At 42.5% G+C, this 16509-nt stretch overlaps 1 protein-coding gene across 1 annotated transcript in view; it reads right to left on the reverse strand.

Annotated features, from left to right (window-relative positions):
- Nucleotides 1-16509, reverse strand: part of opn7b (opsin 7, group member b) — a 362302-nt gene that overhangs the window by 9706 nt on the left and 336087 nt on the right. The window lies entirely within an intron of this gene.

Raw genomic sequence — 16509 nt, forward strand, 5'->3', positions numbered from 1 at the left:
GCTTACTACTGCAGCAAGGAAATCGTTCCGGCGGATTTAGAGCCTCGGCTGATCTTGTTTTATTACTCTGTATTTTTGATATTCACACTCAATTGCAAAGACCAATCCTGGGAGGAATGTTTAATCTTTGCAGAAACTGTTTGCTGACCAGTTCTAAGAAGACATTTTTCAAGACGGCATGCTCCAGATAATAATCCCAACCAAAAATATCTTTTTACACAGTCAGTTTTATGTTTTCTCTTTTCACAGCAGCGTAGGAGCTGTTTTATATTTGAATAGTGTAGTTTCTTCTGTTTTGTCATCGCCTGGCTTCTTATTTACACACAAATGAGCTTCATTTACCTAAAGAAATCAAGCAAGTAGATGAAGTAGCATTTTGGCATTTGGCTTCGAGACATTTTGATGTTCGGTTCTCCAAGCAGAGAAACTAACAACTTATTTAGTGCCTGCAGACAATAAATGTTTTTTTTCTCTCTTCTTTTATTTTGTGAGTTCAAGTTTTACATTCTAACACATAACATTCAGCTAGTGGCTTAAAATCTGCAAAATGGAATTACATATATTTAATTTTGTGTCTGTTCCATGGTTTGAGGCCCCATCAGAGAAGTACAATTCAGCGGTAATCGTAAAGAAATGGTCAAGTGTCTGGAGTAAACTACTTAAATGATAAGTGAGCTCACTAAAGAGAAAGAATTCTGTAATGCTACTTTAAACTGCTAATGGTGCTTGAGAGATAAAGATGCTGACGCACTGAAGTGATGCTCCCATTAAGATGACTATAAACAACGTTAAAACAATGTGACTTCAGGAGGTTATTTTCAGTTTATGCCCTAGAGGAATGAAGAGTCCAACAACAACTTTCTTTGGAGATTGTTTTTGCCTTTTTACCTACACACCTATAATGTGCACACACTACCTTAAAGTGTTTAGTTTGGCCTTTTTGTCCCACGTCCCCTTATTACTTTTCCAGTGAACACAGGAAACTAGTGCCAGATAACAAAGGATTAATTTTGAGTATTGATGTAAGTTTTTTCTAATTTTATTGCTTAAGTCTGACAGCAGAACTTTAATCTCCACAGTGTTAAAATGTATTCTTGTATGAAAACAAAAACAACTTCAGGAGTGCTTATTTTTTTAACACGCACATCTGCATGACTGATATTTATGAGAATGTGAAATTTGGTGCAGCTCCAAGTAAAAATACAGATCTGGTGAATTTAAATGCAGTTTAATAAGAATAGAAATAGAAATGATCTGTGTTTAAGGTGGATGACTGAAACTCGTGACTGAAACACTTTCCTGTAGAGGAGATTTAATATTGTGCTGATGTGAAACTGCTGCTGTTGCAGAGCTGCAATTATTTTCTGGGAATTTGGGTCACTTTTTGTTTTTATCTGTGTTTCACCATGGTAACTTACTGTTATTGTACACAAACTACTCAAGAAAAAAATAGTACAGTGTGTCTCGAAGTGGCATACATTCATACAAGGTTTCTTACAGAGAAATCTCATGAAGGCATCATCATTTGTGCTCATTTGCATTTCAAAACCCTTATTTGTGAGGCTTGTAGCCTCTGGGGTTTTAAACTTTGCATTACAGACTGTTCCTCCAGAAACTGGGAAATAGCCTTTTTATAAACACAGCCCTGACATTAAATATTGTGTGCCTAGCAGGAGCAATCGCTAAATTCATAGACTGGAATAGATTTCAGATTTTATTCAGAAGTTGAGTCAGACAAGTCAGATGCTTCCATCTTATCACTTCCCGCAGTTTTACCTCCCAGCTGGGGCCTGCAGGGGATGAGAGGGCGATTCTGTAGAAATTTGGTGAAATCCTGATGCAGGACGGCAGTGTTTTTAACAGGTAGAGGGAGAAAAAGATCATTTTTGCATCTCAAAAAGAACACGTATGATATTTTCTATTCCTTCTGCTACATGCTGATGTTGAGTTGTGCTAATTTATTCCTTCATTAAATCTGCCTGTGGAGGTGAAGGGGTGGAGAGAGCACCTTCACCTGCACCACAGAGGATCAATCAGCACAGGTGAGAGCTGTTAGCTGATTGATCCTCAGACTTGAAAAGGAGGCAGCAGAGCTGCCTCGAGAGAACGCACTAAGAACACACGCTGGGAGAGAGAAGGACACACACTGGGAGTGAGATTGGTGAAGCTGAAGGTCCAGCAGATAGTGCTGGACCTGTTAAGTTCCATGTTTTGTGTACGTTTCAGTTTCACATTAATAAAGAGATGTTGCTAAACAAGCAATGGTTAGACTGGTTCGTCTCTGGCTGTCGTGAGGGGAACCCTGTGGCGTGGTCGAATGCCACACTGCCTTATTGTCTTTTACATATTTATACTTTGTTTGGATATTTTGTCTTGTGTCAAATCAGCTCTGCATGTGTACCTCTGTCATACTATATATGGGCGTGAGAGTGTAAAGAACCTGTTTCACAGAGTACAACCAACTGTGCATCCATTCATAGAATGTGGAGGGTGAGGGGAGTTGATCACGAGAGGCCTTTGGAGTGAAATTATTTTATATGCAGTTTCTGTCAAGTGCTTCCACTTCAAACATTTGCATATTAGCTGTTCAAATTAATTATGATTTATGAATTATGGCTAATGGTGCCACTATTAATATGATAATTCCCAGAGAAAGAGCTAACGAGAGTTTAATGAGCTAATTAGGAGAGAGTGACAATCCTTGAAAAAAATTAAATCCAGAATTAAATATATTCATTCTAACAAACAAACCTGACAACATGGATCCTATGTCAACTGTTTGAGCTGCTCAGAGAGATTTGGATTAGACCTGGTCGTGTAAATAAATCCTCAATGACTTAATTGGCAAAAACATTAATTATATTCATTAGTTATTTACTGCTTGAGCACTTTGCAATCAAACCAATATGCAGAGAAAGGAGAGTTAATGTTAAGTGAAGCTGCTTGAAAACTGAGGAGCCACAGATTTCCACTACAGTTAGAATGTGGTCACACGCATGAGTTTCTGCCCTTGAGCAAAACACAAATCCTCGCTCTGTCTAATCAATATGAAGGCATGCATAAATGTTAACGACTTGTATTGTATGAACAAAATATTTTATTATTGCTTAATTTATTTGTTGGATTGACTTATGTTATGAATTTTAATGAATCCATTGGATTTATTCATTTTAATGTAACAATTATTCACCTCTTTATCTATTTACTTTCTTGAAAAACATGTCTTACATTTCTCTGCAATTTAAAGCTGCATTTTGGAGCTATGCAGCATTTGCAGGACTTCACTTCTTCTAAATGTCTCCGATCTGAGGATTCACACATTGCTCAACATGGTTAAAGAAGCAGGGGTAACAACAGTTTGGGATGGAAGGAGGGAGAGGGGGAGAGAGAGGGGGGGGAATAGAGAGAGAAGAGATAGCGAGAGAGCGCGATCTCCATACGAAAGAAGGCATTACATAAGTATTTAATCTGAAACAGAAAGCAATTCTAACTCAATAATTAGCTGACAGTATTTATACCCTGGAACAACATCAGAATTAATTTGCATGATAACACTAAAATCTTTAATGGATGTGACAGTTTATCATCATAAAGTCCATGAAAAAACATGAATATCTATGGGTTGGATGGATGTTTGTGGACAAAATAACATAATTCATGACAGCTTGTATCACTGTGTGACCTCTTTTCTTTTTTTGGTCTTAAAATAAAAATAAAAACATTAGTTATGTTATGTTTTTTTGAAATGTTCCCCTTGATAATTTTGCATTAATAATTTGCTTGTTGCGCACAGTTGATTGGCTGTATCAGTTTTCTTGTCTTGCTTTGACATCATCACAGTGCTTTTTTCCAGATCATCACATACTGCCAATTATTATATTCCACCATTAGCCTTTAACAAAAGGGGATTTGATAATTCTACTTTTACTTTTTGTCCTCTCTGGGTGTTTTTATCAAAGTCAGCTAACTTGCAGATTTTTGGATTGTGAGAGAACCTCAGACAAAGAAACCTGACGCAGACTTGGGTTCAAACGCAGGTCTTTTCTGCTGCAAGGCAACAACGCTACTGACTAACCTTGTGAGATTATACAAGTACAGACTTACATTACACACAACTCGATAGGTTTATTCTAAGCATTACAAATCATTGCTGAATCTTAGAAAAAGAAAGTTTAGTAAAACAATGCCAACTCAACCTGGGGTAAAGCTACATTACATCGTTTTCATCAATCGATTGAGTTTGCTTAGTTGTCATGAAAATGTTGACAGGCTCAGAATCTGCAATGATTTGTCTATATAGTGTCCCTTATTTGACTTAAGCAGCTCTGAGGCTACCTCTACAGTTTCTCCGGAGTAGGCGTATATGTCTGAGTGAGAGCCTCTGGAGGAAAAGTCTGGAGAATCCAATGTGAGAACACAGCAGGAGAGTGAGGGGGTTGATGAAGCTTCTAATATGCGGCAGACGCAAAAATGAAAAATACAAAAAGAACAAAAATAAATATCTCAGGATGAAAAAGTGGTAACACAAACGTAGGAGACACAGACGAAGTTGTCAAGAGTTTGTGGTGATAAGAACTGACGCCGGTGTAGATGTGCTGTAAATAATAACGCCGCTGAATCAATACAGAACAACCTGCTTCTGCCTGCTGCTTCACCCCTCACATGAATCCTGCAGAGAATATCTAGCTGTTGTGAACCCGTCTGAACCCACGCTGCATTGTACACGTGTGAAAGGAAAACTGCTGAGAAAGTCTTTCTTTGAAGATCCTCCACAGGACAAGTCTGAAATGGCTTTGTTCTGAATCAGGCTTGATCAGTTTGGCTTTTCATGTCAACAGATCCATCCCAATGAAAACTGAACAAACTCCAACTGAAGACGCTGCATTACATCTGAAAGCTCAGGAGAAAGCAAGTAACCCGTAATGTAACAGTGAACTGCAACTGTCCCTCAACGAAGCATAAATCATCTTTACTTCTAACTAACTTCTACTAACCCTAACCCTAATAGCAACCCTAACCCATATTAGGGATTAATTAGAAAAACTCCGCGCTGCTTGCTCGAAACGTGCTGAAATTCAGTGTGGTTACACAAAAGTTATTCAAAAATATCTTGTACATTTCTTTTTAGATTGGGTGGTTTCACCATTTCCGAAGGTCATAGAAGCTGGAGGATGGTCCCAATGGATCGGGCATAGCCACATTAGTGGAGATGGAACCAACTTCCAAGTCTCTATGACCTTCAGAAAAAAGTTATGAAGAATATCTTGAACTCCTATAGGTTTTCATCCCTAACCCTAACCTTAATAGCAACCCTAACCCTAATCACAACCCTAACCCTAACCCTAACCACAACCCTAACCCTAACCCTAATTGCAACCCTAACCCATATTGGGGATTAATTAGAAGAACTCTGCGCTGCTTGCTCGAAACGTGCTGAAATTCAGTGTGGTTGCGTGGCAGGCTACCCTTTATTAATCATGAAATGCACAAGTCTCTATGACATACAGAAAAAAAGTTATTGAAGAATATCTTGAACTCCTATAGGTTTTCATCCCTAACCCTAACCCTAATCACAACCCAAAAATCAAACACTAATCACAACCCTAACCCTACCCCTTCCAAAGGTCGTAGAAGCTCGGGGGTGGTACCAATGGATCGGGCATCCCCACATTAGTGGAGATGGAACCAACTTCCAAGTCTCTATGACCTACAGAAAAAAGGTTATTGAAGAATATCTTGATCTCCAATGTGTATTCATCCCTAACCCTAACCCTAATAGCAACCCTAACCCTAACCCTAATTGCAACCCTAACCCATATTAGGGATTAATTAGAATAACTCTGCGCTGCTTGCTCGAAACGTGCTGAAATTCGGTGTGGTCACGTGGCAGGCTACCCTTTATGAATCATGAAAGGCCCAAGTCTCTAGGACTTTTGGAACAAAGGTTATTCAAAAATATCTTGTACGTTTTTGGGGAGATTTGGTGGTTTCACCATTTCCGAAGGTCGTAGAAGCTCGGGGATGGTCTCAATGGATCGGGCAGTGCCACATTAGTGGAGATGGAACCAACTTCCAAGACTCTATGACCTTCAGAAAAAAAGTTATTGAAGAATATCTTGAACTCCTATAGGTTTTCATCCCTAACCCTAACCCTAATCACAACCCAAAAATCAAACACAAATCACAACCCTAACCCTTCCCCTTCCAAAGATCGTAGAAGCTCGGGGGTGGTACCAATGGATCGGGCATACCCACATTAGTGGAGATGGAACCAACTTCCAAGTCTCTATGACCTACAGAAAAAAAGTTATTGAAGAATATCCTGATCTCCAATGGGTATTCATTCCTAACCCTAACCCTAAGCACAGCCCTAACCCTAACCCTAATCACAACCCTAACCCTAACCCTAATCACAACCCTAACCCTAACCCTAATTGCAACCCTAACCCATATTCACCATAGGGTGAATAACTCCGCGCTGCTTGCTCGAAACGTGCTGAAATTCGGTGTGGTCACGTGGCAGGCTACCCTTTATGAATCATGAAAGGCCCAAGTCTCTAGGACTTTCGGAACAAAGTTTATTCAAAAATATCTTGTACGTTTTTGGGGAGATTTGGTGGTTCCACCATTTCCGAAGGTCGTAGAAGCTCGTGGATGGTCTCAATGGATCGGGCGGTGCCACATTAGTTAAGATGGAACCAACTTCCAAGACTCTATGACCTTCAGAAAAAAAGTTATTGAAGAATATCTTGAACTCCTATAGGTTTTCATCCCTAACCCTAACCCTAATCACAACCCAAAAATCAAACACAAATCACAACCCTAACCCTTCCCCTTCCAAAGGTCGTAGAAGCTCGGGGGTGGTACCAATGGATCGGGCATACCCACATTAGTGGACATGGAACCAACTTCCAAGTCTCTATGACCTACAGAAAAAAGGTTATTGAAGAATATCCTGATCTCCAATGGGTATTCATTCCTAACCCTAACCCTAAGCACAGCCCTAACCCTAACCCTAATCACAACCCTAACCCTAACCCTAATCACAACCCTAACCCATATTTACCATGGGGTGAATAACTCCGCGCTGCTTGCTCGAAACGTGCTGAAATTTGGTGTGGTCACGTGGCAGGCTACCCTTTATGAATCATGAAAGGCCCAAGTCTCTAGGACTTTCGGAACAAAGTTTATTCAAAAATATCTTGTACGTTTTTGGGGAGATTTGGTGGTTCCACCATTTCCGAGGGTCGTAGAAGCTTGTGGATGGTCTCAATGGATCGAGCAGTGCCACATTAGTGGAGATGGAACCAACTTCCAAGACTCTATGACCTACAGAAAAAAAGTTATTGAAGAATATCCTGATCTCCAATGGGTATTCATTCCTAACCCTAACCCTAAGCACAGCCCTAACCCTAACCCTAATCACAACCCTAACCCTAACCCTAATCACAACCCTAACCCTAACCCTAATCACAACCCTAACCCTAACCCTAACCCTAATCACAACCCTAACCCTAACCCTAATTGCAACCCTAACCCATATTCACCATAGGGTGAATAACTCTGCGCTGCTTGCTCGAAACGTGCTGAAATTTGGTGTGGTCACGTGGCAGGCTACCCTTTATGAATCATGAAAGGCCCAAGTCTCTAGGACTTTCGGAACAAAGGTTATTCAAAAATATCTTGTACGTTTTTGGGGAGATTTGGTGGTTTCACCATTTCCGAAGGTCGTAGAAGCTCGGGGATGGTCTCAATGGATCGGGCAGTGCCACATTAGTGGAGATGGAACCAACTTCCAAGACTCTATGAACTACAGAAAAAAAGTTATTGAAGAATATCCTGATCTCCAATGGGTATTCATTCCTAACCCTAACCCTAAGCACAGCCCTAACCCTAACCCTAATCACAACCCTAACCCTAACCCTAACCCTAATCACAACCCTAACCCTAACCCTAATCACAACCCTAACCCTAACCCTAATCACAACCCTAACCCTAACCCTAATCACAACCCTAACCCATATTTACCATGGGGTGAATAACTCCGCGCTGCTTGCTCGAAACGTGCTGAAATTTGGTGTGGTCACGTGGCAGGCTACCCTTTATGAATCATGAAAGGCCCAAGTCTCTAGGACTTTCGGAACAAAGTTTATTCAAAAATATCTTGTACGTTTTTGGGGAGATTTGGTGGTTCCACCATTTCCGAGGGTCGTAGAAGCTCGTGGATGGTCTCAATGGATCGGGCAGTGCCACATTAGTGGAGATGGAACCAACTTCCAAGACTCTATGACCTACAGAAAAAAAGTTATTGAAGAATATGCTGATCTCCAATGGGTATTCATTCCTAACCCTAACCCTAAGCACAGCCCTAACCCTAACCCTAATGACAACCCTAACCCTAACCCTAACCCTAATCACAACCCTAACCCTAACCCTAATTGCAAACCTAACCCATATTCACCATAGGGTGAATAACTCCGCGCTGCTTGCTCGAAACGTGCTGAAATTCGGTGTGGTCACGTGGCAGGCTACCCTTTATGAATCATGAAAGGCCCAAGTCTCTAGGACTTTCGGAACAAAGTTTATTCAAAAATATCTTGTACGTTTTTGGGGAGATTTGGTGGTTCCACCATTTCCGAAGGTCGTAGAAGCTCGTGGGTGGTCTCAATGGATCGGGCGGTGCCACATTAGTTAAGATGGAACCAACTTCCAAGACTATGACCTTCAGAAAAAAAGTTATTGAAGAATATCTTGAACTCCTATAGGTTTTCATCCCTAACCCTAACCCTAATCACAACCCAAAAATCAAACACAAATCACAACCCTAACCCTTCCCCTTCCCCTTCCAAAGGTCGTAGAAGCTCGGGGGTGGTACCAATGGATCGGGCATACCCACATTAGTGGAGATGGAACCAACTTCCAAGTCTCTATGACCTACAGAAAAAAAGTTGTTGAAGAATATCCTGATCTCCAATGGGTATTCATTCCTATCCCTAACCCTAAGCACAGCCCTAACCCTAACCCTAATCACAACCCTAACCCTAACCCTAACCCTAACCCTAATCACAACCCTAACCCTAACCCTAATCACAACCCTAACCCTAACCCTAATTGCAACCCTAACCCATATTCACCATAGGGTGAATAACTCCGCGCTGCTTGCTCGAAACGTGCTGAAATTCGGTGTGGTCACGTGGCAGGCTACCCTTTATGAACCATGAAAGGCCCAAGTCTCTAGGACTTTCGGAACAAAGTTTATTCAAAAATATCTTGTACGTTTTTGGGGAGATTTGGTGGTTCCACCATTTCCGAAGGTCGTAGAAGCTCGTGGATGGTCTCAATGGATCGGGCGGTGCCACATTAGTTAAGATGGAACCAACTTCCAAGACTATGACCTTCAGAAAAAAAGTTATTGAAGAATATCTTGAACTCCTATAGGTTTTCATCCCTAACCCTAACCCTAATCACAACCCAAAAATCAAACACAAATCACAACCCTAACCCTTCCCCTTCCAAAGGTCGTAGAAGCTCGGGGGTGGTACCAATGGATCGGGCATACCCACATTAGTGGAGATGGAACCAACTTCCAAGTCTCTATGACCTACAGAAAAAAAGTTATTGAAGAATATCCTGATCTCCAATGGGTATTCATTCCTATCCCTAACCCTAAGCACAGCCCTAACCCTAACCCTAATCACAACCCTAACCCTAACCCTAATCACAACCCTAACCCTAACCCTAATTGCAACCCTAACCCATATTCACCATAGGGTGAATAACTCCGCGCTGCTTGCTCGAAACGTGCTGAAATTCAGTGTGGTCACACGGCAGGCTACCCTTTATGAATCATGAAAGGCCCAAGTCTCTAGGACTTTCGGAACAAAGTTTATTCAAAAATATCTTGTACGTTTTTGGGGAGATTTGGTGGTTCCACCATTTTCGAGGGTCGTAGAAGCTCGTGGATGGCCTCAATGGATCGGGCAGTGCCACATTAGTGGAGATGGAACCAACTTCCAAGACTCTATGACCTTCAGAAAAAAAGTTATTGAAGAATATCTTGAACTCCTATAGGTTTTCATCCCTAACCCTAACCCTAATCACAACCCAAAAATCAAACACAAATCACAACCCTAACCGTTCCCCTTCCAAAGGTCGTAGAAGCTCGGGGGTGGTACCAATGGATCGGGCATACCCACATTAGTGGAGATGGAACCAACTTCCAAATCTCTATGACCTACAGAAAAAAAGTTATTGAAGAATATCCTGATCTCCAATGGGTATTCATTCCTAACCCTAACCCTAAGCACAGCCCTAACCCTAACCCTAATCACAACCCTAACCCTAACCCTAATTGCAACCCTAACCCATATTCACCATGGGGTGAATAACTCCGCGCTGCTTGCTCGAAACGTGCTGAAATTTGGTGTGGTCACGTGGCAGGCTACCCTTTATGAATCATGAAAGGCCCAAGTCTCTAGGACTTTCGGAACAAAGTTTATTCAAAAATATCTTGTACGTTTTTGGGGAGATTTGGTGGTTCCACCATTTCCGAGGGTCGTAGAAGCTCGTGGATGGTCTCAATGGATCGGGCAGTGCCACATTAGTGGAGATGGAACCAACTTCCAAGACTCTATGACCTTCAGAAAAAAAGTTATTGAAGAATATCTTGAACTCCTATAGGTTTTCATCCCTAACCCTAACCCTAACCCTAATCACAACCCAAAAATCAAACACAAATCACAACCCTAACCCTTCCCCTTCCAAAGGTCGTAGAAGCTCGGGGGTGGTACCAATGGATCGGGCATACCCACATTAGTGGAGATGGAACCAACTTCCAAATCTCTATGACCTACAGAAAAAAAGTTATTGAAGAATATCCTGATCTCCAATGGGTATTCATTCCTAACCCTAACCCTAAGCACAGCCCTAACCCTAACCCTAATCACAACCCTAACCCTAACCCTAATTGCAACCCTAACCCATATTCACCATAGGGTGAATAACTCCGCGCTGCTTGCTCGAAACGTGCTGAAATTTGGTGTGGTCACGTGACAGGCTACCCTTTATGAATCATGAAAGGCCCAAGTCTCTACGACTTTCGGAACAAAGTTTATTCAAAAATATCTTGTACGTTTTTGGGGAGATTTGGTGGTTCCACCATTTCCGAGGGTCGTAGAAGCTCGTGGATGGTCTCAATGGATCGGGCAGTGCCACATTAGTGGAGATGGAACCAACTTCCAAGACTCTATGACCTTCAGAAAAAAAGTTATTGAAGAATATCTTGAACTCCTATAGGTTTTCATCCCTAACCCTAACCCTAATCACAACCCAAAAATCAAACACAAATCACAACCCTAACCGTTCCCCTTCCAAAGGTCGTAGAAGCTCGGGGGTGGTACCAATGGATCGGGCATACCCACATTAGTGGAGATGGAACCAACTTCCAAATCTCTATGACCTACAGAAAAAAAGTTATTGAAGAATATCCTGATCTCCAATGGGTATTCATTCCTAACCCTAACCCTAAGCACAGCCCTAACCCTAACCCTAATCACAACCCTAACCCTAACCCTAACCCTAATCACAACCCTAACCCTAACCCTAATCACAACCCTAACCCTAACCCTAATTGCAACCCTAACCCATATTCACCATAGGGTGAATAACTCCGCGCTGCTTGCTCGAAACGTGCTGAAATTCGGTGTGGTCACGTGGCAGGCTACCCTTTATGAATCATGAAAGGCCCAAGTCTCTAGGACTTTCGGAACAAAGTTTATTCAAAAATATCTTGTACGTTTTTGGGGAGATTTGGTGGTTCCACCATTTCCGAAGGTCGTAGAAGCTCGTGGATGGTCTCAATGGATCGGGCGGTGCCACATTAGTTAAGATGGAACCAACTTCCAAGACTATGACCTTCAGAAAAAAAGTTATTGAAGAATATCTTGAACTCCTATAGGTTTTCATCCCTAACCCTAACCCTAATCACAACCCAAAAATCAAACACAAATCACAACCCTAACCCTTCCCCTTCCAAAGGTCGTAGAAGCTCGGGGGTGGTACCAATGGATCGGGCATACCCACATTAGTGGAGATGGAACCAACTTCCAAGTCTCTATGACCTACAGAAAAAAAGTTATTGAAGAATATCCTGATCTCCAATGGGTATTCATTCCTATCCCTAACCCTAAGCACAGCCCTAACCCTAACCCTAATCACAACCCTAACCCTAACCCTAACCCTAATCACAACCCTAACCCTAACCCTAACCCTAATCACAACCCTAACCCTAACCCTAATTGCAACCCTAACCCATATTCACCATAGGGTGAATAACTCCGCGCTGCTTGCTCGAAACGTGCTGAAATTTGGTGTGGTCACGTGGCAGGCTACCCTTTATGAATCATGAAAGGCCCAAGTCTCTAGGACTTTCGGAACAAAGGTTATTCAAAAATATCTTGTACGTTTTTGGGGAGATTTGGTGGTTTCACCATTTCCGAAGGTCGTAGAAGCTCGGGGATGGTCTCAATGGATCGGGCAGTGCCACATTAGTGGAGATGGAACCAACTTCCAAGACTCTATGAACTACAGAAAAAAAGTTATTGAAGAATATCCTGATCTCCAATGGGTATTCATTCCTAACCCTAACCCTAAGCACAGCCCTAACCCTAACCCTAATCACAACCCTAACCCTAACCCTAACCCTAATCACAACCCTAACCCTAACCCTAATCACAACCCTAACCCTAACCCTAATCACAACCCTAACCCATATTTACCATGGGGTGAATAACTCCGCGCTGCTTGCTCGAAACGTGCTGATATTCGGTGTGGTCACACGGCAGGCTACCCTTTATGAATCATGAAAGGCCCAAGTCTCTAGGACTTTCGGAACAAAGTTTATTCAAAAATATCTTGTACGTTTTTGGGGAGATTTGGTGGTTCCACCATTTCCGAGGGTCGTAGAAGCTCGTGGATGGTCTCAATGGATCGGGCAGTGCCACATTAGTGGAGATGGAACCAACTTCCAAGACTCTATGACCTTCAGAAAAAAAGTTATTGAAGAATATCTTGAACTCCTATAGGTTTTCATCCCTAACCCTAACCCTAATCACAACCCAAAAATCAAACACAAATCACAACCCTAACCGTTCCCCTTCCAAAGGTCGTAGAAGCTCGGGGGTGGTACCAATGGATCGGGCATACCCACATTAGTGGAGATGGAACCAACTTCCAAGTCTCTATGACCTACAGAAAAAAAGTTATTGAAGAATATCCTGATCTCCAATGGGTATTCATTCCTATCCCTAACCCTAAGCACAGCCCTAACCCTAACCCTAATCACAACCCTAACCCTAACCCTAACCCTAATCACAACCCTAACCCTAACCCTAACCCTAATCACAACCCTAACCCTAACCCTAATTGCAACCCTAACCCATATTCACCATAGGGTGAATAACTCCGCGCTGCTTGCTCGAAACGTGCTGAAATTTGGTGTGGTCACGTGGCAGGCTACCCTTTATGAATCATGAAAGGCCCAAGTCTCTAGGACTTTCGGAACAAAGGTTATTCAAAAATATCTTGTACGTTTTTGGGGAGATTTGGTGGTTTCACCATTTCCGAAGGTCGTAGAAGCTCGTGGATGGTCTCAATGGATCGGGCAGTGCCACATTAGTGGAGATGGAACCAACTTCCAAGACTCTATGACCTTCAGAAAAAAAGTTATTGAAGAATATCTTGAACTCCTATAGGTTTTCATCCCTAACCCTAACCCTAATCACAACCCAAAAATCAAACACAAATCACAACCCTAACCGTTCCCCTTCCAAAGGTCGTAGAAGCTCGGGGGTGGTACCAATGGATCGGGCATACCCACATTAGTGGAGATGGAACCAACTTCCAAGTCTCTATGACCTACAGAAAAAAAGTTATTGAAGAATATCCTGATCTCCAATGGGTATTCATTCCTATCCCTAACCCTAAGCACAGCCCTAACCCTAACCCTAATCACAACCCTAACCCTAACCCTAACCCTAATCACAACCCTAACCCTAACCCTAACCCTAATCACAACCCTAACCCTAACCCTAATTGCAACCCTAACCCATATTCACCATAGGGTGAATAACTCTGCGCTGCTTGCTCGAAACGTGCTGAAATTTGGTGTGGTCACGTGGCAGGCTACCCTTTATGAATCATGAAAGGCCCAAGTCTCTAGGACTTTCGGAACAAAGGTTATTCAAAAATATCTTGTACGTTTTTGGGGAGATTTGGTGGTTTCACCATTTCCGAAGGTCGTAGAAGCTCGTGGATGGTCTCAATGGATCGGGCAGTGCCACATTAGTGGAGATGGAACCAACTTCCAAGACTCTATGACCTTCAGAAAAAAAGTTATTGAAGAATATCTTGAACTCCTATAGGTTTTCATCCCTAACCCTAACCCTAATCACAACCCAAAAATCAAACACAAATCACAACCCTAACCGTTCCCCTTCCAAAGGTCGTAGAAGCTCGGGGGTGGTACCAATGGATCGGGCATACCCACATTAGTGGAGATGGAACCAACTTCCAAATCTCTATGACCTACAGAAAAAAAGTTATTGAAGAATATCCTGATCTCCAATGGGTATTCATTCCTAACCCTAACCCTAAGCACAGCCCTAACCCTAACCCTAATCACAACCCTAACCCTAACCCTAACCCTAATCACAACCCTAACCCTAACCCTAATTGCAACCCTAACCCATATTCACCATAGGGTGAATAACTCCGCGCTGCTTGCTCGAAACGTGCTGAAATTCGGTGTGGTCACACGGCAGGCTACCCTTTATGAATCATGAAAGGCCCAAGTCTCTAGGACTTTCGGAACAAAGTTTATTCAAAAATATCTTGTACGTTTTTGGGGAGATTTGGTGGTTCCACCATTTCCGAGGGTCGTAGAAGCTCGTGGATGGTCTCAATGGATCGGGCAGTGCCACATTAGTGGAGATGGAACCAACTTCCAAGACTCTATGACCTTCAGAAAAAAAGTTATTGAAGAATATCTTGAACTCCTATAGGTTTTCATCCCTAACCCTAACCCTAATCACAACCCAAAAATCAAACACAAATCACAACCCTAACCGTTCCCCTTCCAAAGGTCGTAGAAGCTCGGGGGTGGTACCAATGGATCGGGCATACCCACATTGGTGGAGATGGAACCAACTTCCAAGTCTCTATGACCTACAGAAAAAAAGTTATTGAAGAATATCCTGATCTCCAATGGGTATTCATTCCTAACCCTAACCCTAATCACAACCCTAACCCTAACCCTAATCACAACCCTAACCCATATTTACCATGGGGTGAATAACTCCGCGCTGCTTGCTCGAAACGTGCTGAAATTGGGTGTGGTCACGTGGCAGACTACCCTTTATGAATCATGAAAGGCCCAAGTCTCTAGGACTTTCGGAACAAAGTTTATTCAAAAATATCTTGTACGTTTTTGGGGAGATTTGGTGGTTCCACCATTTCCGAGGGTCGTAGAAGCTCGTGGATGGTCTCAATGGATCGGGCAGTGCCACATTAGTGGAGATGGAACCAACTTCCAAGACTCTATGACCTTCAGAAAAAAAGTTATTGAAGAATATCTTGAACTCCTATAGGTTTTCATCCCTAACCCTAACCCTAATCACAACCCAAAAATCAAACACAAATCACAACCCTAACCCTTCCCCTTCCAAAGGTCGTAGAAGCTCGGGGGTGGTACCAATGGATCGGGCATACCCACATTAGTTGAGATGGAACCAACTTCCAAATCTCTATGACCTACAGAAAAAAAGTTATTGAAGAATATCCTGATCTCCAATGGGTATTCATTCCTAACCCTAACCCTAAGCACAGCCCTAACCCTAACCCTAATCACAACCCTAACCCTAACCCTAATCACAACCCTAACCCTAACCCTAATCACAACCCTAACCCTAACCCTAATTGCAACCCTAACCCATATTCACCATAGGGTGAATAACTCCGCGCTGCTTGCTCGAAACGTGCTGAAATTTGGTGTGGTCACGTGGCAGGCTACCCTTTATGAATCATGAAAGGCCCAAGTCTCTAGGACTTTCGGAACAAAGGTTATTCAAAAATATCTTGTATGTTTTTGGGGAGATTTGGTGGTTTCACCATTTCCGAAGGTCGTAGAAGCTCGGGGATGGTCTCAATGGATCGGGCAGTGCCACATTAGTGGAGATGGAACCAACTTCCAAGACTCTATGACCTACAGAAAAAAAGTTATTGAAGAATATCCTGATCTCCAATGGGTATTCATTCCTAACCCTAACCCTAAGCACAGCCCTAACCCTAACCCTAATCACAACCCTAACCCTAACCCTAATCACAACCCTAACCCTAACCCTAATCACAACCCTAACCCTAACCCTAATTGCAACCCTAACCCATATTCACCATAGGGTGAATAACTCCGCGCTGCTTGCTCGAAACGTGCTGAAATTCGGTGTGGTCACGTGG

This window comes from Paralichthys olivaceus, chromosome 6 (genome assembly GCF_024713975.1).
Source record: "Paralichthys olivaceus isolate ysfri-2021 chromosome 6, ASM2471397v2, whole genome shotgun sequence".
Taxonomy (NCBI): Eukaryota; Metazoa; Chordata; class Actinopteri; order Pleuronectiformes; family Paralichthyidae; genus Paralichthys; species Paralichthys olivaceus.